At 42.1% G+C, this 24409-nt stretch overlaps 1 long non-coding RNA gene across 1 annotated transcript in view; it reads right to left on the reverse strand.

Moving 5' to 3' along the window:
• Window positions 1–455: 455 nt before the first annotated feature.
• Window positions 456–24409, reverse strand: part of LOC114016314 (uncharacterized) — a 43446-nt gene continuing 19492 nt past the window's right edge. Inside the window, exon 3 of the long non-coding RNA XR_003560716.2 lies at window positions 456–893. This is a non-coding gene — a long non-coding RNA (uncharacterized LOC114016314). The remainder of the gene's footprint in view (window positions 894–24409) is intronic.

Raw genomic sequence — 24409 nt, forward strand, 5'->3', positions numbered from 1 at the left:
TCCAGCACCTTGTTCTTATGCCCATAACTTGAATGCCTTTCCTAGCAGTCCCCTAATCTCATTACTGAGTAACGTGGTATATTGGGTCCCTGACCCCCAGGTTATTTCAGGATGCTGCAGAGTGGTTGCAGCTGGAGATCTTGAGCTGCAAAAGTGAATAGATATTGAACTGAGGTTCGATATAGATTAGAGGTCAAGGAACATAGGGCTAGATTTCAAAAATTCATTCTAAAGAATGCTGGAGTTCAGCATTTCTTTGGACCAATGATTCCATTCTGCATAATCAAATGGATTGTAGTTGTTCAGTTGCCCTTAATGAAACTGTTTTCATGCTTCATGAAATTGCTTTTGTTTTATATGTGGATAACCTGGTAGAGAAAAGAGGTATGTTCCACTAGCATCTTCACATCATAAGCACAACAGATGTGCTGAAGGTTCAGATGAGCTGAGAGCAAGTTAACTTTTAACAGGTGGTTTCTAAATAGACTATAGACTTAAAAGTTACACCAATGCTGGTCTATTGATACACATTGGAACTTGCAACTCCGGTATAATATACCTCAAGAATTGAAAAATCAGGGTGTACTGAATTCCATCTCTTTTAATAGCTTCCTGAACTGTGCATTTGTCTTGTGTTTCTAGCTGAATGCCACATATTTTCAAGTTATTTCTATTTCTACTTGAACAGAAAACCTGAGCTTGTAGGCTTTGTTGCACAGTCCTGCCTGTTGCATGCAGAGTGAACGAGTGGGTCAGAACTACATCAAAACTCACATGGTTGGTTGTCTTTTATTTCTTTTTTCAGTAGCCAGGAGTATGATGGCACAGGCAGATGCCGAGTTTCATTTCAGAATCCAGGGTCACTGGCTGGCAGCTCTTCTAGGGCATTCATCCTTGAATTAATGAAACACCAAGACATGAAGTGGTATTTTTGTTCACTGCAGCTGTTGCATCATCATCATCATAATCTATTGTTGTTGTTGTTGTTGTTGTTATGATTATTATTATTATTATCAACACACAGGAGCAGTTAGTTTTCTTCTTAGTAACAGGAAGAGATGGTCTGAGGAACAGCAGTTCAATGAAAGTTCAAGTGGTTACTCACCTAACATGCACAAAAGATCTGAGATGTGGAACCACTTAGATATAGTAGTTAGACCAAGAAATCAATGAGGAGGTGATGAATCTTGGATGAATATTAGATTTATGTGTTAAGCTAGCCATCCGGGAGCTATTTAAACAAATTCAAATCATTTTGTCAACAGATGAAGATAGCAAGTAATCATTCATGGTATGGCTGCTATTCAGAGAGCAGTTGGGTTCCTGTCCTGCCTGTTTCCCCCGTCACATGGAAAACTTCATTCTGAATTTGTGTGGGGAGGCGTGAGCAGAAAAATCAGCCTCCTGGGAATTTACGTTTTTTAATAGCCTGTGAAAAGGGGCTGCTGGAGCCCCTTTTGTGACCCTCCACTTGTCTCCTCTGATGGCTTTCCCTTGGCCTTGTTCCCTGACTAAGCCAGGTGGCTGTGGGAAAGACGGTTTCATGCAGCTCCAGTCTACATTTAGACATGGGTACAGAGCAGAAGTGATACTATAAAAAGTTTCAACTCCAGTGAGAAGTTCAAATCTGCCGCTCATCCTGTAGAACCCTCTAGAGTGCTGCCCTTCCTCCTAAGCCCCCTTTTCCCCTCACACACAGGCAGGAAACATTTGCAGACTCTGAAACTGAGGTCACACCTAAGCCCCAGTGACTTTATTTTGCAGGCCCTTCATGGGCAGTAAATAAAGTGCTAATTATAGTTTTTACCTCCAGCTTTGTCAGAAAAGCACATGAAAGGACAGGTGGGGTCTGTGCTACAGAGGGACATCAGAGCTGGGCAGCTGGGGGATCAGCAGAGTGAACCTGTGGAAGTCACTGTCTCAGTGCTCAAGTGGTACAGTTCTTGCATATAGGGAAGAAGCAGTAAAAAAAATCTCATACACTGGGAAAGGACTTCAGAAGGGATACTCTTTGTTTCCCACTCCCCACAACTGCTTCTTCAAAAGGAGGAGAAAGGCTCTGGATATGACTGGCTTGCCCAGACTCTGCTGCTCAGTAGGTTCCTGCTAGATTCATTTCCCCCTCATTCAGCAAGTGCCACATCTACAATCTACACGTCTTTTAAATATCTCCAGGGACTTCCCTGGGCAGCCTGTCCCAATACTTGACAATCCTTTCAGTGAAGAAATTTTTCCTAATAACCAATCTAAATCTCCCCTGGCACAACTTGAGGCCATTTCCTCTCATCCCGTCACTTCTTACCTGGGAGAAGAGATTGACACCCACCTCAACACAACCTCCTGTCAGGTAGTTGTAGAGAGCAATGAAGTCTCCTCTCAGCCTCCTCTTCTACAGGCTAAACAACCCCAGTTCAAGCTGCTCCTCATAAGACCTGTGCTCTGGACCCTTCACCAGCCCCACTGCCCATCTCTGGACACACTCCAGCACCTCAGTGTCCCTCTTGCAGTGAGGGGCCCCACACTGAACACAGGATTTGAGGTCTGGCCTCACCAGTGCTCAGTACAGGGGGAGAATCACTTCATAGGTATCATAGAATCACAGAATGGACCCTAAAGAGCATCTAGTTCCAACTCCCTGCCATGGGCAGGGACACCTTCCACTAGACCAGGTTGCTCAAAGCCCCATCCAGCCTGGCCGTGAACACTGCCAGGGATGGAACATCCACAACTTCTCTGGGCAACCTGTGCCAGTGCCTCACCACCCTCATAGTAAAGAATTTCTTTCTAATAGCTCATGTAAATCTGTCCTCTTTCAGCTTAAAGCCATTAGCCCTATCACTACATGTCATTGTAAAAAGTCCCTCTCCAGCTTTCTTGTAGGCCCCTGTAAGGTACTGGAAGGCTGTTATAAGGTCTCCTTGGAGCCTTCTCTTCTCCAGACTGAATGACCCCAACTGTGTCAGCCTGTCTTTATCTTTGTAGTGGAGATGCTCCAGCCCTCTGATCATCTTCATGGCCCTCCTCTAGACCTGCTCCCACAGGTTCACACCCTTCTTATGTTGGGGGCCTCCAAGCTGAATGCAGTACTCCAAGTGAGGCTTCATGAGAGCAGAGCAGAAGGGGAAAGTCATCCCCCTTGACCTGCTGGCCATGCTTCTTTTGATGCAGCGCAGGATACAGTCAGCTTTCTGGGCTACAAGCACACATTACTGGGAGATGTTGAGCTTCTCGTCCACCAACGCCCCAAAGTCTTTCTCCTCAAGGCAGCTCTCAATCCATTCTCCACCCACCCTGTATTTGTTCTTGGGGTTGCCTTGGCCCAGGTGCAGGACCTTGCACTTGACCTTGTTGAACTTCATGAGTTTCACATGAGCCCACCTTTCAAGCCTGTTGGGGTCCCTCTGCATGGCATCCCTTCACTCCAGTGTGTTGACTGCACCACACAGCTTGGTGTCGTTGGAAAACATCCTGAGGGTGCACTCGATCCCAGTGTCCATGTTGCCAACAAAGATGTTAAACAGCACTGGTACCAGAACTGACCCTTGAGGAGCACCACTTGTCACCGCTCTCCACTTCCCTAGTCCTGCTTGCCACACGGTTTCTCCTACAAGCCAGGATGCTGTTGGCTTTATTGGCCACCTGGGCACACTGCTGCCTCATGTTCAGCTGGCCACCAACCAGCAACCCCAGGTCCTATTCCACTGGGCAGCTTTCTGGCTGCTCTTCCCCAGGCCTGTAGCTTTACATGGAGTTGTTGTGACCCAAGTGCAGGACCTGAGACTTCACCTTGTTGCATCTCAAGATAGCATAACATTGGCCTTTACATAATCTATCCGGTGTCTGCCATAATGGTGGGATATATCTTGGAGAGCTGTGAACAGAGTGGGCAAACAGAGCATGGCATGCTAGCCAGGACATGGCATGGCAGTTTGTGCAGCAGTTCACGAAGAAAAAACAGTCACCCCACCAACTAAAGAGGTGAGTTCAGTTGGTGGTCATGAGCCCTTCAGAAGGAGCTTAGCTGTGGTATCCACTTGGCAGAAAGCTATGTGCTCTGCACTTGCCAGAATGGATGTGGCAATCCAGACAGAGGAGGACAGTATTGGGCTTCCCTGTGACAAGCTGTGGGACGACATGGGGTGCTAGCAAGAGCCTTCAGCCTGTTGATCTGGGATATTCTCGGTACACTGCAGCACACTTGAAATCTTACAGAGATAAGTCAGGGGCTCCTGAGGGGCCAACAGGGAACCACCAGTGAAATACCTCGAAGGAATTAAGGGGTGTTCCTCTAAGAAGGTGATACAGCTGACAGCCCAGCTTGAAGTGCCTCTACACCAATGCACACAGCATGGACAACAAACAGGAGGAGCAGGAAGCTACCACACTGCTAGAAAACTATGACTGAATTGCCATTACAGAAACTTGGTGGGACAAATCTGATGACTGCAGTGTAGCTATTGATGGCTACAGGATGTTCAGAAGGAACAGGTGAGAAGAAGGGGTGGAGGGGTTATCTTCTACATCAAAAAATGGACAGAGTGTCTCTGAAGAATAGTTATGAGCAGGCTGGAAGCTTATGAGTAAGAATTGGAGACCAGAGAAACAAAAGGAATCTTGTGGATGGTGTTTGCTACAGATCGTCTGATCAAGGGGAGCCTGTTAATGAAACCTTCTTACTCCAGCAACAGGAGGCATTGCTCTCACAGCCTCTCACCCTGCTGTGGGACTTCAACCACCCCGACATCTGCTGGAAAAGTAGCATGGCAAGTTGTAGGCAATCCAGGAGACTCCTGGAGTGCATTGAGGATACTTTCTTAAGCCATGTAATAGACAGACCTGCAAGAGGGGATGTGATACTGGACCTATTGGTCACCAACACAAGGGAGCTAATTGGTGATGTCAAGATCAGAGGCAGCCTGAGCTGCAGTGATCATGCATTGGTAGATTTCACAGTCCTGAGGGATATGGATCAGGCAAAGGAAAAAGTCAGGACCCTGAATTTCAAGAAAAAAACTTTCAGCTGTTCAAGGAGTTAGTTAAGAAGACCAAGTTACTCTACAGCTTATTTGCCTCAGTCTTCACTGGCAATCTCTCCACACTTCTCGAGTGGATGGACTACAATGCAGGGTCTTCAGAGTCCCTCCCACTGTAAAAGAAGGTCAGGTTCTTGACCACCTGAGGAACATGAACATACACAAGTTTATGGGACCTGATGAGACGCATCCCAGAGTCATGAAGGAATGTTAGTTGCCAAGCCACTTGCCATTGTATTTGAAAATTCCTGACAGTCAGGTGAAGCCCCTGGTGGCTGCAAAAAGGGAAACATTGCTCCCATTTTTAAGAAGGGTAGAAAGGACAACCCTGGGAATTACCAACCTGTCAGCCTCAGCTCTGTGCCTGGGCAGATCATGGAACAGACCCTCCTAGAAGATACACAAAAGCACATGGAAGACAGAGAGGTGATTCAAGACAGTCAGCATGGCTTCACCAAGTGTAAGCCTTGCCTGACCAATTTACTGGCCTTCTATGATGGAGTGACTACATCAGTGGAGAAGGGAAGAGCTATGGCTGTCATCTATCTGGACTTCTGTAAGGCCTTTGACACAGTCCACCACAACATCCTTCTTTCTAAATTGGAGAGACAACTTTGATGGATGAGAAACTATTTGGATGGTTACATCCAGAGAGTAGCGGTCAATGGCTCTGTCCAGATGGAGATCGGTGACAAGTTGTGTCCCTCAGGGGTCCATACTGGGGCAAGTACTGTTTAATAGCTTCACCAGTTACATAGACAGTGGAATCAAGTGCACCCTCAGCTGATTTGCAGACGACACCAAGCTGAGTGGTGCAGTTGACATGCCTGAGGGATGGGATGCCATTCAGAGGGACCTGGACAAGCTTAAGAGGTGAGCCCATATGAACCTCATGAGGTTCAACAACGCCAAGTGCAAGGTCCTGTACCTGCAACCCCTGGTATTAATACAGGCTGGGGGGTGAAGGAATTGAGAGCAGCCCAGTGGAGAAGGACTTGGGGGTACTGGTGGATGAAAAGCTGGACATGAGCTAGCAATGTGTGCTCGCAGCCCAGAAAGCCAACCGTATCCTGAGTGCATCGAAAGAAGTGTGGCCAGCAGGTCAAGGGAAGTGGTTCTGACCCTCTACTCCACTGTCGTGAGACCCTCACCTGGAGCACTGCACCCAGCTTTGGAGTCCCCAGAACATGGGAGACTGTTGGAACAGATCCAGAGGAGGGTCATGAAAATGATCACAGGAATGGAGCGCATCTCCTGTGGCACAAGGTGTAATGGTTTTAAACTAAAGTAGTTTCAGACTAGAAATAAGGAGGAAAGTCTTTACTGGGAGGGTCATGAAACACTGAAACATGTTGCCTAGAAAGGCTGTGGATGCCCCATCCCTGAAAAGATTCAACATCAGATTGGATGGGGCTCTGATCTAGTTGAAGATGTCCCTGCTCACTGCAGGAGCAGTTGGACTAGATGACCTTTAAAGATTACTACATGACCTTTAAAGGTCCCTTCCGGCCCAAACCATTCTGTGATTCTGTGATTGTAAATATTACTTTTTGTAGCAAAGATGGTACCTTTTGTGTGCCTGCCAGAACTGGTGGTTGATCACAACTGTAATGATGCATACAGACCAGGATGCTGAATTTGCTGCTACACGCTACAACTTTTTTGAGTTGTGCTGCAGAGCCACTTGAGTTGTGTGCCCATAATTTTTAATTTAGCTCAGACGAATGTGGATTTGTTTCTAACTGCAGAATTAAACATGATGCATTATGAGCTCTTTAGTAATACAAATGTGTTAAATGGTCTCTGTAACCCAGAAGGTTAAACACTTGCCACCCTCTTGACTGGAAGAGGACAATGCTGAGAACTTTCAGAGGTATCAGGATTTAAAAGACTTAATCCAGAAATATTGAAGGGGTTATTTGGAAGATCTGCTTTGGTTAATTCAATGTGTATGGCATTGTTGCTTATCCAGCATCTCCCTGTACCTCACCTTCTTCTGCAGCATGGCCACCACTGGTATTAATCTTTTCCATCTCGTGGGTGAGTGTTAAAGAATGTGGTCAGGGGTGAAGGACTGCCAACATGAATGAGGCTGTAGAAGTTTTACTGTTCAGTTGCAGACTGACTTTTAAACTGACTTTGTAAGTGTGTGGGTGGTCCTGGCTCTGAACGTGTCTAAGAAAAAAATGTTCCTGTTCAGAGGCAGAATGAACTTGCATCCTTGTTTTTCCTAACACATTTCAGATATGTGGCATCAAGCACCACAAGCCAGCTACTTTCAGATGTCACTGTAGCATAATTTACAATAATGCAGCCAGACTGATTTTGCTATAATCATTAATTGTTTGCTACCTTCCCTGTGGACCTCAATTATTTAAATATTAGAGGCTCAGACTGCATTCTAGATTGCAATTTTGTCTTTCAAACAACAGAGAGACCAAAATCAGTTTTAAGATTCATCATTAAATATGGTGAATTATTTTTAAAGCAGCTGCTATCACCAGAAGACACTTAATGGGAGAACATCCAAGCAATGGTGATCTAGGCAGATCTGTAGGACACAGATCTATAAATTCAGCAAAAGTGTTTCAGTCTGTTTGTACTAACAACTGGTCTAACACTGATCTTGTATAGGCTGATACAAATACATGAATCCTTATGGCTATGAACAGTAAGGCTTTAATACTAAAATGTATTTAGCTCTCCAATTGTAATTGGTTATTTCCAGCTTTCCTTTCCTTTTTTGAAAACCTTATATATGAGAAAATAGCAAAGCTGGCAACAAAGTTTGGTGTCTTTGCCTTTGGAAATATGAATATTGAAGTGTAGTCTTCTGTGTGAGTCCTGGCACCAGTAACGGTAACAGGCATTTCAGGCAGCTATGACTGTGCCCAAACGTGTGCTCACCTTCCCTCAGTGAGTGTAGCAGCTGTGGAACAAGGTGTCAGGGATGTTACTGTGGACACCTGCACTGGCTTCATTTGCCACTGTTTTGACAGAAAGTCTCAAGTGTCCCTGGTAATTTGAGAAGTGACAATATTGTTCCTTATGGCCTTACCTGCAAAATAACTTTAAAAGTAACTTAGAAATACTGCCTTTACAAGAAAAAAATTCTGGAAAAGTCTGAGGAAGTGGTTTTATGAGGGACATTTGGACATTATGTGTAAAAGGGACAAGCACTGTAACAGTTTCTGTAGCAGCAGTCAAAGAGGGGATTTCAGTTTTCTGAACCTTGGGAAGAAGTAATTTTCTCCTAAAGAAAGACAAAAAGTGACGATAAGAGGGACAGGTTGTTGTAGCTCTAACTGACCTAAATGTACTGAACTATTTCATTCTTTTTGCCCCAAAAGAATTTTATTCCACTGTCACAGTAATTTTGTTTTATGACTAAGGTTATCTTGTTAATGAGCCTGCAGTTTGGTTTCCAGTAATGAACCAAGTCTCGCTCAAAGTGATGTCTGTAAAAAGGTAGAGACAAGAATGCACACAGCTGGGAAAATTTCCACTAAGATGTCTCTCAAATGTTCATTATAATTTCTCATTACTCTTCCAGGCCTACTTGCAATACAACTGTAAAAGATAAATAATTTCCCAAAGGCATGAAGTTGCTGTTCTATTTTGATTCCTCAACCATAGTACTATTTTCGGGAGAGCTGTTTTTGTAGAGTTACAATCAAGAAATAACACCTTCCTTTGCCTCAGATAGGACTTCACTGGTGTTTGCTTGGGGTAATATTAATGTGCTGGGTGTCAACTGTTCTGTTCAAATGGTTCACACTGCTGTTCAGCAAATGTGGAAGAATTCAAGGTGTTTTGGAAAAAGGGAGATACTCACCTCCCTATAACAGCTTCAACAGTGAAAATAAACTTTGCCTTCAACTTCTACTGTGAACTGAGACAGGAAAAAGGTGAAGGAAAAGAAAGAGACCACAGTTACTCAAAAAGAGAACAGCAGACTTGGAAGAATGACAAAATGACACTTACTATTTGTACATAGCATTTGGAAAAAGAAACAACAACGACAAAAGCAAAAAGGCAAGAAAACAGAGAATGTTCACAGTTCTGCACTGAATAGTTTCTTTGTCTGGCAGCATTCTTACAGGAACCCACAACTACCCAGGCAAAAACCAATCTTGACATAGCTGTAAATGCAGTAGCACTACATATTTTTTAAAAAATAAGGTCTGTCCTTTTTGCCATTCCCATTCCCTCAAAGGGAATGTCTTGTGTATTTGTTACTTTACTGACATTTTCACTTTCTTCTGATGCTGGGTGAATGACCCTGTTTCATCAAAATAATGGTTGTAAGAAAGGGTGCTTGCAAATGCAGTATTTTTAACCAAGAAGAATCATTCTAGTCATGCATAACAACTCCATTTCAATTTAAGGAATTAATTTTCATTAAGAACTCAGTTTATATCAGACAAAATTTTTCACTGTAGCTGAGTGGTTTGGTTGTGATAGCATTCACTACTACTGAGTGGTGTTGATCTAGGGAAAAGGAAAAGACATTCTTCTGTCATTTGGATATAAGCAGTAACAGAAAACAAATATGTCACTAAGTTACACCCCAACAATGAAATAAGTGAAGCTCCTCTTTCATATTGCTTTGAGTGCTTCAACGTAAGAGAATAAACTGATACTGAAAATCATAAAAATTCTGGTGTCCCTATCTGATATTATTGTACAAGCAAGAAGTCCCACAGCAAATCTAGGCAGAGCCTTGCTAACAGATGGAAGAAAGACAACGAGGAAAATTCTTCTTGTTTAGAGATAGGAACTTCTGTTTATTGGTCTGGGTGAAGATAACCTATTTAAAGATGGCACCTGGTAGTTAAATATCCACAAAGACTTCTGTTAAGACACAGCTTCCCTAGGGACAAAAGTGTGCTTACTTCCCATAGAAAGTGAGGACAATTTATCAGCTAGACATGCCTAAGTTAAGCAAGTTTTCCCTCTGTCTCAGGCTTTTTCACAGGAAGGACAGGAGAAATATTGTCTTCACAGGTAACAATTCTAGTTGTCTTGTTACTGTACATACGTCACTGTGCTAATAGCTCATACAAAAATGTGTCGCCAGAAGCTGCCAATCTGAAGGGGCCTGGAGGGAAAGCTGGAGGACGCTTCGTCTTCACACAGCCCAAAGAAGCTTAGTCCTCAACACCTGCAAGTCTGCATGTCAAACACGTAATTCTTTGTTTGCTGCCCACCCTAGAAAATATGTGGTTATGCAGATGCAAAATTAATTTATTACTAATAACAAAGAACAACCAAGTGGCAGTTTTTGCTGCAACTTACCTCAGCTTCTGCAGAGGAGCCCAAGCTAGCCCTGAGGGACCTGATTCACACTTCTGAGCCCAGGACCCCATGGTGGCCCAGTGCTTCCCCTGCCCTTCAGGACCTCTCTGCACCACACTGCACCATGACATGCAGATGGTCTGTGTCTGCTCCAGGACTCCCAGCTGGCAGTAATATCCCACAGCATGTACCAACATGTCTGAGCATGTTTTCAGATGTTAAAGAACAGTATCTAAACTAGCTTTACTGCTATATGCAGGACACGGATAAGCCTGCCTCTTCAGTTCCTTCTGCCACTTACTCTGTAGGTACGTAGTATAAACTGCAGCTTAACTTAATCAGGAGCAGCTCCAGCATGATGTGTAGGGGGCAGACAGATTTTCTGAGATGCTTCTGCCTCTGCCTTGCTGCACTGGTGCCAGGAGCAGCCACAAGAGCCCACAGGGGCCCTGGCTGTCTTCCATACACTCATCTTTTCATACATACATTGAAAAACTAACAGTGGCACCAGGCACAGCCTCAGAGGGCCTTTTTATGTCAGGTTCCTGCAAGGTTGCTCTCCATTCCCATGGCACATTTTTTTTATGGTTATGTTCTCAGCATTTCCTGAGGCAGTGGTAGTCCTACCCTTAGAGTGGCCTCTGCTGAAACACCATTTTGTAGTACTGTATTGCCATTGCCTTGAAAGCCTTCTCAGGCCTGTCCTTTAAGCTGGAAATATTCTTGTGTGCTGGTCTGAAAGTAGTGCCTTTAATTGCCCTCAAATTTCTCCTTGTGAGGTACAAGGTGCCTCCAGAAAACTGCTGTACAGGGATGGCGGAGCAGAAAGTCAATGTGATAATTTCACAGGTCTGAGCAAAAAAGGAAAAGACTGTCAAGTGAGAGGTGCTGAGTACCGGACACTTTGTTATTTCCCCAAACTGGGACAAAAAATTTTATTCTTTGATGCCTTCCTCATGAAAGAAAATAATTGTTTCTAAAAGTGGTATCAAAATGGCTACCTTTGATTTTGCTGTTTGCATCTGTTGCACAATAACCACTCTCAGGAAATTTTCAGCCAGGGCTAATCATTGATATCTCCTGTTGATTAAGGACACTTTGACTCCAAGTCTTTTTTAGGTTTAATACACTTTCACAAATGCACACAAAAGAGTCTAAGTCCATGATTTGGTGCTTAGGGGCATTTCATAGTAGCGAACCATCCCACCACTTCTCTTCCTGAAGACTACAATTTTTTCCCCTTGTTAACATTTGAGCCTGTGAGCAGTTTGGAGGTGGATGCTTCTCATACAGGCCAAGATTTCCAGGAAAGACCAAAGATTATGGAGGTCAAATGACAGATACTTTAAAAGGAGGGGACTTTCAGGGGGTGTTCTGCACTTCAGAACAAGCGAGGTGGCTACACCAAGGCCACAAAACAAGAAAGCACTATACTTTATTCAGCTTCTTAAATCTTGGATGATCTGTTGCAAATCCAAAACAAATCCCCAGAAGTCACTTGGCTATGCAGAACTAGCTGAGGGAAAAAAGGAAGGCAATTGGACTGTTTATTTAAACTAACACCTGCTTTTCTTTTTTTTTTTTCCCAACTTTTTATTGAAAGGAAACTGCTGCAGGGAGGGACCTTTATCCTGAGGATCCTATCACATCTAGTGTTGCACACAAAGCTTAGGCTGGAAAGTGGCAAAAACAGATGCAAAATTTGCAATAATATCAACCCATGACCTGTCACTATTTTGCTGACAGAGAGAAAAAGAGCTGCTCCAAGAGGAAGTAATGCCTTTTGCAGTCAGAAGAAGAGGTAGTTGACACCAGTCCTGACCAGAGCAGAAGTTTGCTTTTAGCCACAACTAGCTCCTCTTAGGAAATGGTGGCATTTTGCAGGCCCATCCCAGTGCAGTGGAAAAATCTGATCCTGCTTGGAGTGTGTAACAGCTTTGTGCTGTTTCTTAATGTGAGTCAGGCGCATCCAAATTTCTGGCATCAGCTGAGATTCCCCCAGAAGGTTTATTCTGAGCTCCCTGTGCAATGAAGTAAGAGGGGTGCATATGTCAGTGTATTAAAGGTTCTGCGTGCTGTGAAACCCAGTTAAGGAAGTTTCTCACAGGCTTCCCATGCTCCAGCAACCCCACAATGGCACAAAAGCCTGGTGAGAAGCATGGCTTTGATTTCAGCTGACAAGTAATAGAGCTTTAAGTCAAATTTACCTCTCTTTAAAGCATAATTTAGCAGATTGCTGTTCACTCTTGTTATTTCAGTGATGCAGAACTGAAGAGCACCAATTCAAAGATCAGGAGCTGCCTCATTATGAACTCTTACTGAAACTGAAAATACTCCCTAACAATTAGATGACTGCTTAGATGCTGCCATATAGATAACAAATAATGGAGTACAGGCAATTATCTCTCACACCGGTATTGATAACACAGACACTTTCTGCACACCTTGAACTGCTAATAATTCACTATAAGCTCACACAGTTCAAGCATGCCTCATTGGATCTCAATGTTGATTAAGAGGATATCATCTAATCATCAAAATATGTTTTTCCACTGAACAGCTTGATTGATGAACATGTTTTAGAAGATGATTACTCTCTGTCAAAAAGCCTACGGTTTCAAGTGAAAAAAAAGCATGTTGCATGAATTTACTGATATACTATAATAAATATTTCTAGATATGTCTGGTTTTTTTACATCCACTCCTTTAGCACAAATTGAGGTAGAAAACTGGAATATCAGCACTGGACACAGTGAGGCTTTATTCAAAAACAGAAGTAGCTAAAGAGGAAAACTTAGTATGCTGCACTTTTGTATGTCTGAAACCAACTACACATAGGTAAATTCTTACAGTTCAGGATCCATTTATATCTTAAGATCTCTCCTCTATCTGACAACAGGGATATCAGTTGGGATCGTGGGTTCAGGACATAGGTGCTTATTGACCAGAAAATGCATATTTGACCTGACAAGGAAAGGCTAAATTTTCTCACAGTAAAGTGTGTTTTTTTAAAAAATCATCTAAGTTCCTTGAGAACCATGATTAAGGTGATTGTTTGCCCAGAAAAAAATAATACTGCCAGAAAGACTGAATTCTAATTAAAAAGAAGCATTTATGTTTGCATTCCAATGAATTTATTCCTCAGTATTGCTTGGTTCTCACCCAAGAAGAACAATAAGATGTATTGGTAGATATGTTAGTCAACTCCGAGAAAAGCTCAGGTTTCAGCTACGCCCATTTAATGGTACTTGAGGATCAGAATAAACCAACTAAGATGTAATTTTATAGTAATGAAATGTTATTTTTGTTGAGAGTAGAGCAATCAATAATACACGGGTTTTAATGGTCAGTACTAACTCCCTCTGGCTTCTTACACATCTAAAAACTATCAAAATGCCGAAGCCACTCATTAACAGTTCAAACTGAATGAATTATTGACATGAAGGAGCAATCCATATTATTAACCGCTGCAGTTAAATGCAACGAGGACTGAATCCTAATGGTTTACCCATTTAAAATGGACAAATTTAACAATTGTTTATTTCCAAAGCTTGACCAACAGTGAAAAGTTCAGATCAGCGGCATTTTGGCATAGGCAGAAGTTGATTTAAAAGCTGTTAACAGGATGCCAGACATAATATTTCACTGTACCTTGTACAAACACTATTTTCCCTAACTGCCATAGAGTAATTTTAGAATTAAAAAACCAGCCTCCACAATATAAAATGTCAAGAAGGGCAGTTTATTATTGTTACAAACAAGTTATGAATGTGGAAACTCAAGCATGATTTAAATGACTGTACCAATTCACAGCAGAATCCCATCCAGAAATGTTCCCTTGTTTCAGCCTAATGGTCAGGTAAGTGGATTTGTATTTCTCACTACCAGTATTTATTATTCTTTATTTATCTCTCTCACCTACAGCCTTCCAGAAGTATTCAATTATAGCGACAGAGAGAGAGAAGAAGTAGAATATGCTGACTTCCATTGGTATTCCAGTCAGTGTTACCAGCTTGGTCCAGATACAACTTTCATTTCCTACCTGTTGCTATGAAAGCAGAGAAATGGTACAACACACCTTTTCTATTGGAGTAACACAAAAGAATATTCACCAGAGCACTCCATCAACAGTGGGATGTCAGTCCATCTGGAAATTTGTTTGCCATGTGAAAGAGGGACAGAGAAAAGGATAGACACATAGCAGGCAGATTCAAAAAAGACCTGAATATCATTGTTTCAGAATGACCAGTGCAAGAACTAAGCTCCCTCCCAGGAATTTGTGCAGCCAGTACTTATGCAGCAGATAACCTCAGCTGACCTTTCTAGCATTCAAAGGGTAATGGCTTTGCTGAGATGAACCAGTATCGAACAATTTTTCCAGTGTGTCAGGCAAAACAAACTCTTGGTTGACACTATCTCTGCTGTCTTCCTTCACCTTACGTAGCTGTGGCAGAAGCATATGAGAGACCAGTTGCAAGCAAATGCTTTGCTAGTTTCGTTTGGATTCCATTACATCCTTCTTTCATTATATCTGAACAATAACTTGTTCTAAACCTGCCTGATGGGGGATGGGAAAAGTGATTAACCTTTAAATATTTGGTGTCATAGTATAATTGGTGTCCCCCTTTCCCCCTTCATGACTATTTCAAATGCATGCTATTAAAATCTCTTTATTACCTCAGGATTTATTTCTAACTTATTCTAAACCAAACAGTTTCAGAGACAGGTAAGTTTCCCAGTGCCAACAGTGTAGTTATTTCTCACCTGTTTGCAAACCCCAAGAACTTTAAAGCAGAAGAATTAATAGTTAACTGCCTTCTAAACCTTATGTTGCCTAGGATATTACTCTTAGCAGATGTAGAGTAATACATGTTTCATTACAACACAATTATCTGAACTCTGGCTCGAATCAAGAAACCACTAGTTTTCTTACGGCCTCAAAGAATAAACACATTTTCTTCTGAAAAAAAAAAAAATGTACATATTGCTCAGCTTCAGCTAGGCCCACGATATGCCTTCTATATTTTTATTACTACTATTTTTGTATTTTGGGAAATGCCCAAAACAAGCGCTTCCATCCCTGCATTGGTACAGTTTTGAAGTGATGAAAGCTGACTCAACTGACTTCTGTGTATAGGGCAAATTAACAGGATCACACCAGAGAAACATTTGATCTACTATAAATTTAAGCATACCCACTGTGCCTCATTAATAACTGTTATTTGATATGAAGGTAAGTACAAGCTTCCTGACCCTGGAAGCCCCTCTAGAAAGCAGTTTCTGTGAGAGCTGAGCCTACTGAACCAAAGGTTCCCAGGTCCTTAGCACATCACCCTTCCTCTGTTGACAGGTGGGAGCTGGGTGCATTAAGTGGGACAGGACACCTGATTCAGCATTGGACTGCAGCATAGAAAATGTAAAGCCTTGCCGGCCCCATCATGCAGCAGCTGAGGGAGCTGCAAAATGGGGGCAAGTGGAGGGTCTCTGATGTCAGCCTGGCATAAAAACCATTTCCCTGATACATTGTTTTGGTGTACAGGATACTGGCTCCCAGCACCTGCTGCATGCCTGCCTTTTCAGACTGTGCTTCCCCTGCTTTGCTAGTCCTCTCCCCAGCCCCCTCTTCCCCTCTGTCCTGCTTTTCTTTTACCAGGCCAGATGCAACTTACTCTTCTCCACGCGAGGACAAACTGCACATCTGAGGAGACAGTTGCTCCCTGCAGGGTCACCTGCAGAGCCAGGAAAACAGTCCATTGCAGAAGGGACACCAATGCTCTGTGTAAGTATGCCAAAATGCCTCAGAAGATTCTCTCTTCTTCACTTCTCTGCTGAACTAATTACATTGCTAGAGTCTCTTACTGTTGTTCTCGGGGAAGCCATGGAACAAACTAGACAATTGAAGCCACAGAAGTGGCAAATGTCCTGTGTCCTATTCACCTGCTCTTCCTGCCCTAGGAAGGATGTGGGTTGATCTTGAGAGGAAAGATATCAGATGAGTTCTGTTTCTTTCTTTTTCCAAAATCAGCTGCTAAGTGAAATAACAAAGTGTGCACAGGAATACTAACAGAGCTTTGTTTTTCCTCCTCATTAAAAGCCAGCAGCTGCTTAGTGTTTCACAGAGCAAGATAAGAAATGTGACATTTGTGGCTATTCACACGCATTGATTTGTTTTAGTTTATTATGTTCTCAACTGAATTTCTTAGTGCTTTGGAACTGGAAAAAAGCCCAAAGAATATCAAAATAGTGAAATTGCTAGGAAAAAAATATCAAGTAAACAAACTGTGAGTTAATAGTTCTTCTTATAAAGTGGCTTTGCTGACAAGAGAATTAAAGCAAGATGATGTTGGCAAACAGGATGTTGTGTCAACTGTGCAAACTTTTTCTGTGCTCATATACAATCACTTAGTAGTTGGATAGGATCTTCTTTCTACGTTTCATGGAGAAACTCATTTATAGGTTGAAAAGAAGATGAGTTTTTTTAAACTGCACAGTATTTAATCAAAAATCTTTCAATATTCCAAATAAGGTTTTCTGTCTGCCTCACAACTATTTCCAACTCTTCTTGATTTTTCAGAGATTTCTTATTTTGTTGGATGCACTTCATTGCTTCCTTCTTCAGAACAGATCTATTCTGCCCTTGGGCTCTGCTTTATTATAGATTGTTTGGAAAAAGAAATAAATAAAGACTGGGGGGGGGGGGGCAGGAATGAGAGAAGTTGATATTGTTCTCAGTTATGGTTTGATTTGTCTAGCTTCATAAATTTCTTGAGACCCCTTATAGGTTAGTTATCATCTCTTGAGAAGACCCTTGCTGATCATGGCTCCATCTCCACCAGTGAGGAAAAAATATATTTCTATGGATCTCCAACTAAATCCACTTCCTGAATCATATGGGCAGTGCCATGAGTTACCACATAGTGAATGCACAGTCTCTATATTGTTTTGGCATATATGTAGATTTAATGGGAAAGGGAAGCTGAGGAAAACCTAAAAAGATCCCATCCTCCTTCCATTGTTTCCTTTTGCCCTATTCCTGTGCTACCTTCTGGTCATATAAAACAATATAAAAGCACATCCTCTCTGCTCTCATGCCAGCCTACTCATGTTGTAGCTGTATTTATTCAGTCCTCATGTAACAACCACCTAAGTAGCTTGTGTCCAAGGTATATCACACAGAGCAGACTCAAGCCTCCTTTTATCTTTGAATCAGTAAAACAAACATTTCTGTTTGAAACATAATCTATTTTCCCCACAATCAGAGTCAGTGGAATTAGAGTGGGCTGGAGACCAAAGTGAAAAAGGAAGATTTGCTGTAATGTTCACAAACTAAAGAAAAGCCAATATTAGGGTAACTTCTGAACAGTACACTTGCAAGGGGTTAGGCAATCACTGACTTTCATGGAAATGCTTTTGTGGTCCCTATGTCACAAATGTCCCCCAGAAGATGAAATGGGTTCATATTGGCCGAAGAGCCATGAGGAAAAGTGTGGCTTCCAGTTTGTTTACACTTAGCACAGAAAGCTGTTTACAAGGATATGAACTGAAGATGTTTCCAGCAACGCTGCCCTCTTAGTCATGAAAGAATTGCAGAGCCCCAGACCTCACCGGAGCTCTCTTCTTGGATCCTAGTTAACACACTTAGCCACTTTATAAACTCTGTTTATAAATTCCCTGTTATAAAAGCAGTGGTGCACACCAGATTATATTTCGAGAGGACTAATTTTCTACAAGCAAGACCATAGCATTATTTGTAGTCAGCTTTTGGACTCATGTTTTTCAATATTGTCTTCAGCATGTCAGAATATAACAGTACTGCCTATTATTTGACATTATGCCAAGAACAAAGGTATTGATATGAAAAAGGCACTATGTGAACTATTTTTTTGCTGATATACCACATAAACAGCCCTCCATAAAGCCAAGGGAGGGGAGCAGAAGAGACTGTTTACTTTGACCCAGTCTAAATGGTAGTTTTTTTCATATAGGAATCTATGTCTCCCACAACTTCTGCTGTGGACATGAAGGATGTGGGCACTGTATGTTTGTATTATGGTAGTGAATAGAGATCCCCTAGTGTGGGACCTGGGTGTGCTCATCACTCATTTTCTCTACACCAAAGTGCTTCCATCTGATTGCAAACAAGATGCAGAAGTGATTTGATCCACTGCTAGGAAAACGCTGACTAAATAAGAAAAAGAAAAAAGAAAAAAAACATGCACAAGGAGAAAGTGCTGAGGAAGGTGGGTTTATCATGTTATATTAAAGCTGTATTTTGCTATAATTCTGGAGACTGTGATTTGTCAACAAATATGGGATAGTCCCTGTTCTTGGTGAAAATCTTACCAGAAAATTAATTTACTTGAAAGAAAAGGTTACCTTTCCTATAACACATTCCACACATGCATAACATTTCTATCCAAATATCCCTATCAATAACTTTCCACATATTTGGGATGGACCATTATCCAGAAGGAAATTTCTTCTAAATTATGAACCTAAACACATAACTTCTTGTGTGTTCTGGTGTATTCTTATATCTACATGTGGGGTAAGCAGGTACTGCCTGAAAGCAACATGCAAATACAACTTTTCCATGTTAGCTTATCAAGCTCTTTGCTCGCCTGGCATGTGTTTCCATGGTCTTAGACTGAGTCTGGGAATGTTCTGTGTTACTCACTTGGTTGTGTATGTTATGGCCCTGAGTCCTGCTGGGAGTTCTTAAACCCAGAGAAACAGAGATGGAGATAAAGGGTGTAGCTCTGACTGCTAATAGAGCTTTTGATGTCAGTGGAGTGTGTCATACTCCAAACCAGCAGTTGTAGCTCAGATGAGAACAATTCTCAAGGGAAAGAATAAAGTGGTGGTGTGCCTCTACACAGGGCCAGGGCCATAGACCAGACAGCCACAAGTTCTCTACTGGAGAAGGTAGGTCCTTAGGAAATACAGAGGTGGTAAATGCTTGGAGGAGACTATGTGGGGACACAGTTGTTTTATCTGGCATTTTGACTGCAGATGTGGCCAATCCTGATGCCTTTGATGGCTTTTTTTGATGAGAAGACATACCATATATTCTAATCTGATGAAGTTGTGTTCTTTCTTGGCACGGAATCTGTCTTCCTCCCCAGAATCTCACCTGCTCAGAAGACAGGATAAAATAGGTTAATTTCATATGAAGTCTAGAGAATAACTTGGTGTTTCTATTTATTTGCAATCTTGGGACTTTTCCTTTGGCTTTTCTATCTGCTTTAGTCTCTATGTACCGTAATTCTTGCTAAAGTACAGTTTTTACTTCACAGGATGTTCTAACATGAGCGGTAAAACTTCACTCCAGCAACTAAATTTAAGTCCATAAAGGAATGATTAGGTTTTATATATATACAAAACCAAAGCTTGAGTCCATAATGATTCATCTACTGTTGTACACACCTCCAAATTAGAAGTGGAAACATGAAATACAGGGAGCAATTAGTTGATGACTAATAGAGACTAATGATTTTGCTAAAACAAGACAAGAAGACAGTTTTAGTGTCATCTTAGTTTCAAGTAGACTTCACACATGTACGACTTGTCAGCTGAAGCTTGCTATGGAATGAATTATACATTGAAAATTAGTTGAGAGGTTTCTTGGAGGTCCTGAAGTGCATGTTCCTACTAAGGGTATTTGAGGTGAGCAGAGAAATAACCATTAATAAGTCCAATTCCAAAGAAAGTCTAAATACTAAGGTTAAAACAACAGAAAGTTGTATTTATGATCTTGCAGATAACCAGAAACAACAACGTAGAAAGGAGTGAACTGCCATTTTTAATCTTAAACAAAGGTTTAAAACACCATCGTAACAACCATTATTTAAATGTCAGTGTCGTCTACTAATTTGATTAAAAACTTTATGGGAGTTTCTGCACATTCTTCTGTGATTGACATTTCATGTGGGGGCCTGGAATGAGCAGCGGTTTGGTGAATGTAAATTCTTTCCCATCATCTAAAGAAGTAAAAGTTGCAGAGGTAGTTGAGACCTTGAGAGGGAAGCAAGCCCCGGTGCTTTTATTAAAGCATGGAGATGGCATTTGAACTGCTGTACGTTCTGGTCCAAAAAGCATGTTACTGTCACACTTCAAATGTGGAGGGAGTTCATGGAGCATACAGAGCTTGGGATTGCATGGCTGTTTCCTATAACTTTTCATATGAAAAAGATTTACTTCCTAGCATGGTCAGATCAGTGAAACCACATCAGTGTGCAGTACCTGCCTACAAAGTAAGGCAATGTCAAGGAGGTACTACTAATAGGTTATATGTTACAGATGTCACAAGGTCTCAAGGGCATTGGCAGCACCACTTTCTGAATGTTCATAGCAAAAAGTGCAGCCGTGGAAAAAGCTCAGGGAAATTCCACAAAAATTACCTTCCTGAGAATAAGTAGTGAAGAAACAGGAGGGACTAAAAGGATTTCCAAGTAATCAGTACTATAAAAATGTATAGGAAATACAGACTCAGTGGCAGAGCAAACCGATCCCTTCACTGATCTCATGTGTTATGTTTCTACTATTTTCTCTTCACATGGTAGCTAAGGTAAAGAAAATCCTAATACATTGTATTACAAGGGAACACGCTATTTTAAGGCCAGTTTGAGTCTTTAATCCATGAGGTCTCAGCTTTGTCCCAAAACAGAATGAAAAACTAGCTGAAAAAAACCTTGAAATCATCTGTGAAGTTGAGTTCTTTTCTAGCCAGCCTTCCTGCTCGTAATCCCTGTGCCAGGAGCAGGCAAAATGCTATGAATGCAAGAACAGATGGCATCCAGGTGATCTGAGAGCGAGGAGAACATAATGAATAGCTTGTCTGAGCCAAGTGAAAAACAACGGAGAATTTTAATGAAAAGTCACCCACATGTGCTCCTCCCCTCTTCCCTTTGATGTCTGGATGATGTGTTGCCATATTAATGGTGCAGGCCAAGACAGGTTCTTTTTCACAGGCTTCAGCAGAAGGCATCCAAGCCCCACTTCAGATGCCCCTTTCCTACAGTAAAAAGCATAACAGCTAAAGCAGCCCGGTTCTTCTGGGACTGCACCATGTCACAGACCATTGCATCAGACAGACAGTTAGGAGTAACTCTGTAAACAGACCCAGGAGAGATAGAGACCCACTGTCTGAGCATGCAGTGTGGAATTAGGAAAGTCAAAATACAGCTGGATTTGAAACTGGTGAGGGAAGTAAGGGGTAACATGAAAGGCTTCTGCAGGTACTTCAGCAGCAAAAGAAAGTCTAGGGAAAATATGGCCCCACTGCTGAGTGGGGCAGGGACCTGGAGAGTGAACACGTAAAAGGCTGGGTTGCTCAAGGCCTTCTTCACCTTGGCCTTTAATGGCAAAACCTGCCATCAGCAACCTCAGGTCCCTGAGACCAGCGGGAAAGTCCAGAGCAAGGAAGACATACCCTTGATGGGGGAAGGTCAGGTTAGGGAACCCTTGCAGAAACTGGACATATACAAGTCCATGGTGCCTGATGGGATGCACTCACAAGTGCTGAGGGAGCTGGCCAATGTAATTGCAAGGCTGCTCTTGCTTGTCTCAGGCAGATCATGATGAATGTGAGAAGTTCCAGTGGGCTGAGAGAAAGCAAATGTCACTCCTCTCTTCAGGGAGGGTGGGAAGGAAATATGTGGAAATAGAGGTCAGTCAACCTCACCTCAGTCATTGTGAAAGTGGTGGATCCTGGAAGCCATTTCTAGACGTATGAAGGACAAGAAGGTGGTTGTGAGTACTCAGCATGGACTTATGAAGGGAAAACCTTGCCTGGCCAACCAGACAGCCTTCTACAATGAGGCACCTAGCTTGGTGGATGAGAGGAGAACAGTGGATATTGTTTACCTTGACTTCAGTAAAGCCTTTGACACTCTCCTATAACATCCTCATAGAGAAGCTGAGAAAGTACAGGCTGAGTAAATGGACCATGAAGTGGGCTGAAAAGTGGCTGAACTGCCAGGTTCAAATAGTTATCCTCAGCAGTACAAAAGTGTAACTGAGGGCCAGTCACTAGTGGGGCGACCCCAGCAGTCAGTACTTGGGCTAATACTGTTTAACATCTTCATTAATGGCCTGGATGACTGGGCAGAGTGCACCCTCAGCAAGTTTGCAGATGGTATAAAACGGGGCGAGTGGTCGATACAGCATGGTTGTCATGCCATTGGGCGGCCTCAACAGACCAGAGAAATGAACAGAGGGAAGCTTCATGAAATTCAACAAGGGAAATGCGAAGTCTTGCATCTGGAGAGGAAAAATCTTGCACAACAATACAGATTGGGGGTCAACCATCTGGAAAGTAGTTGGTAGAAAAAGACCTGGGAATCCTGGTGACTAACAAGCTGAACATGAGCCAGCAATGAATCTTTGTGGCAAAGACAGCCAACAGCATCCTCAGCTGCATTAGAATGAGCTCTGCCAGCAGGGTGAGGGAGGCGAGGCTTCCTCTCTATGAGCACTGATGAGACGGATGTGAAGTGCTGTGTCCAGTCCAGTACAAGAGACATGTGGGCATACTAGAATGTGTCCAGTAAAAGGCCACGAAGATGACTGCAATTGGAACACCTGACCTGTAAGAAGAGGCTGAGAGAGCTGGGGCTGGTCAGCTGGGGGAAAAGAAGCCTCAGAGAAACTTGTCAATGTGTATAAATACTTGAAAGGAAGGAGGAAAGGACACAGAATCAGGCTCTCATCACTGGTAGCCAGTGATAGGATGAGAGGCAATCAGTACAAACTGAAATACAAGACATTACAGTTAAGTATAAGAAAAAAACTCTTTTTGCTTTAAGGGTGATCAAGTATTGAAGAGGTTGCCCAAAGAGGCTATGGAGTCTTTATCCTCAAAGGTATTAAAACCTCACTGGACATGGTCCTGTATTGACTTTTGTTTGAGCAGGGGGCTTGGACTAAGTGGTATCCAGTGGGAACTTCAGCAATTCCGTGACTCTATAAAATGAACTGAAAGCTGTACAAATGAGCCTTGATTGTTGATAGATTGTTTCCAATTAAAATTGCTTAGCACCTTTGCATCTTCCACTTTTAAAAGAAAGAGATGTAAAGGTTCTTTCTTGAAATGGATGCAAGCAGTCTTGATACCAGAGGGTGTGTGTGGGGGAGTCCATCAGGAACATCAAAGGAGTTATCAATATTGAGTGTCAGTGTCTGAGGGCAAGTTTTGTTCATTTAGTCTTTCTGCTGCCTATTACACTACTTCAAATTCAGTTCCCTAGACTTTTTCAAAGAACAGAAGATTTTATTTAGTTTAAAATAAAACAAGTTTTTAAAATATTTTTAGGTCCCATAATCTGGTGACCTACATAACAGAAGTACTTTGATTCTATTGTTAGGACAGGCTGCACATGAGAGAGCTAAACAGGAGATTATCTAATTTTAAAAGGTGTATCAATTTGGTGCTTTGGAATAGTGGAGCACTCTCAGAGCAGATGGTCAGGACTTCTCACTATGATCCCTTGTTTAGAGGCATAAATCAGTTTAGAGGCATAAATAGAAGCATTAGACCTTACAAATGCTTTAAATGTTATCATTTCAAAGGCAGAATGAGGTTGGGTTGTTTTTTTTTTTTTAAAAGAAGCCTTGCTGTAGTTGATGAAGTTATATCAGGGTAATACCAATACAAGAAAATATAGAAGATTTTGCATTTCATGAACTAATTTCCCAGCTGCCTAGTTTCCACCAAAGGATTTCTACTAAGTCAGTTGATAAATATCAGAATAATTCCAGAGCTTTAAAAAAATGAGAAGACACACCTGGCAGCAAAACTCTCTAAGTTTAAGAGGGTTAAAGTTATGAGCTGTTATTTTAAAATCTGCCTACTCCCACTTCAGTAATGCAGTTTTAGTGCCAAAAGAGAAGGATTAAAATGTTAGATGTCTAAAAAAGACATGATTTAATAATCATACGTAGAAGGAATAATGCATACATATTCCTTTACCTCACCCAGACTCAGATTCCCATTTTGGGTCCTGCTTTGACAAATAATCAACGCATATTTAATGTAGCAACCTCCCTCTTTTCCCTAATTAGTTCGGCCTAACCATATT

This window comes from Falco cherrug, chromosome Z, assembly GCF_023634085.1.
Source record: "Falco cherrug isolate bFalChe1 chromosome Z, bFalChe1.pri, whole genome shotgun sequence".
Classification (NCBI taxonomy): Eukaryota; Metazoa; Chordata; class Aves; order Falconiformes; family Falconidae; genus Falco; species Falco cherrug.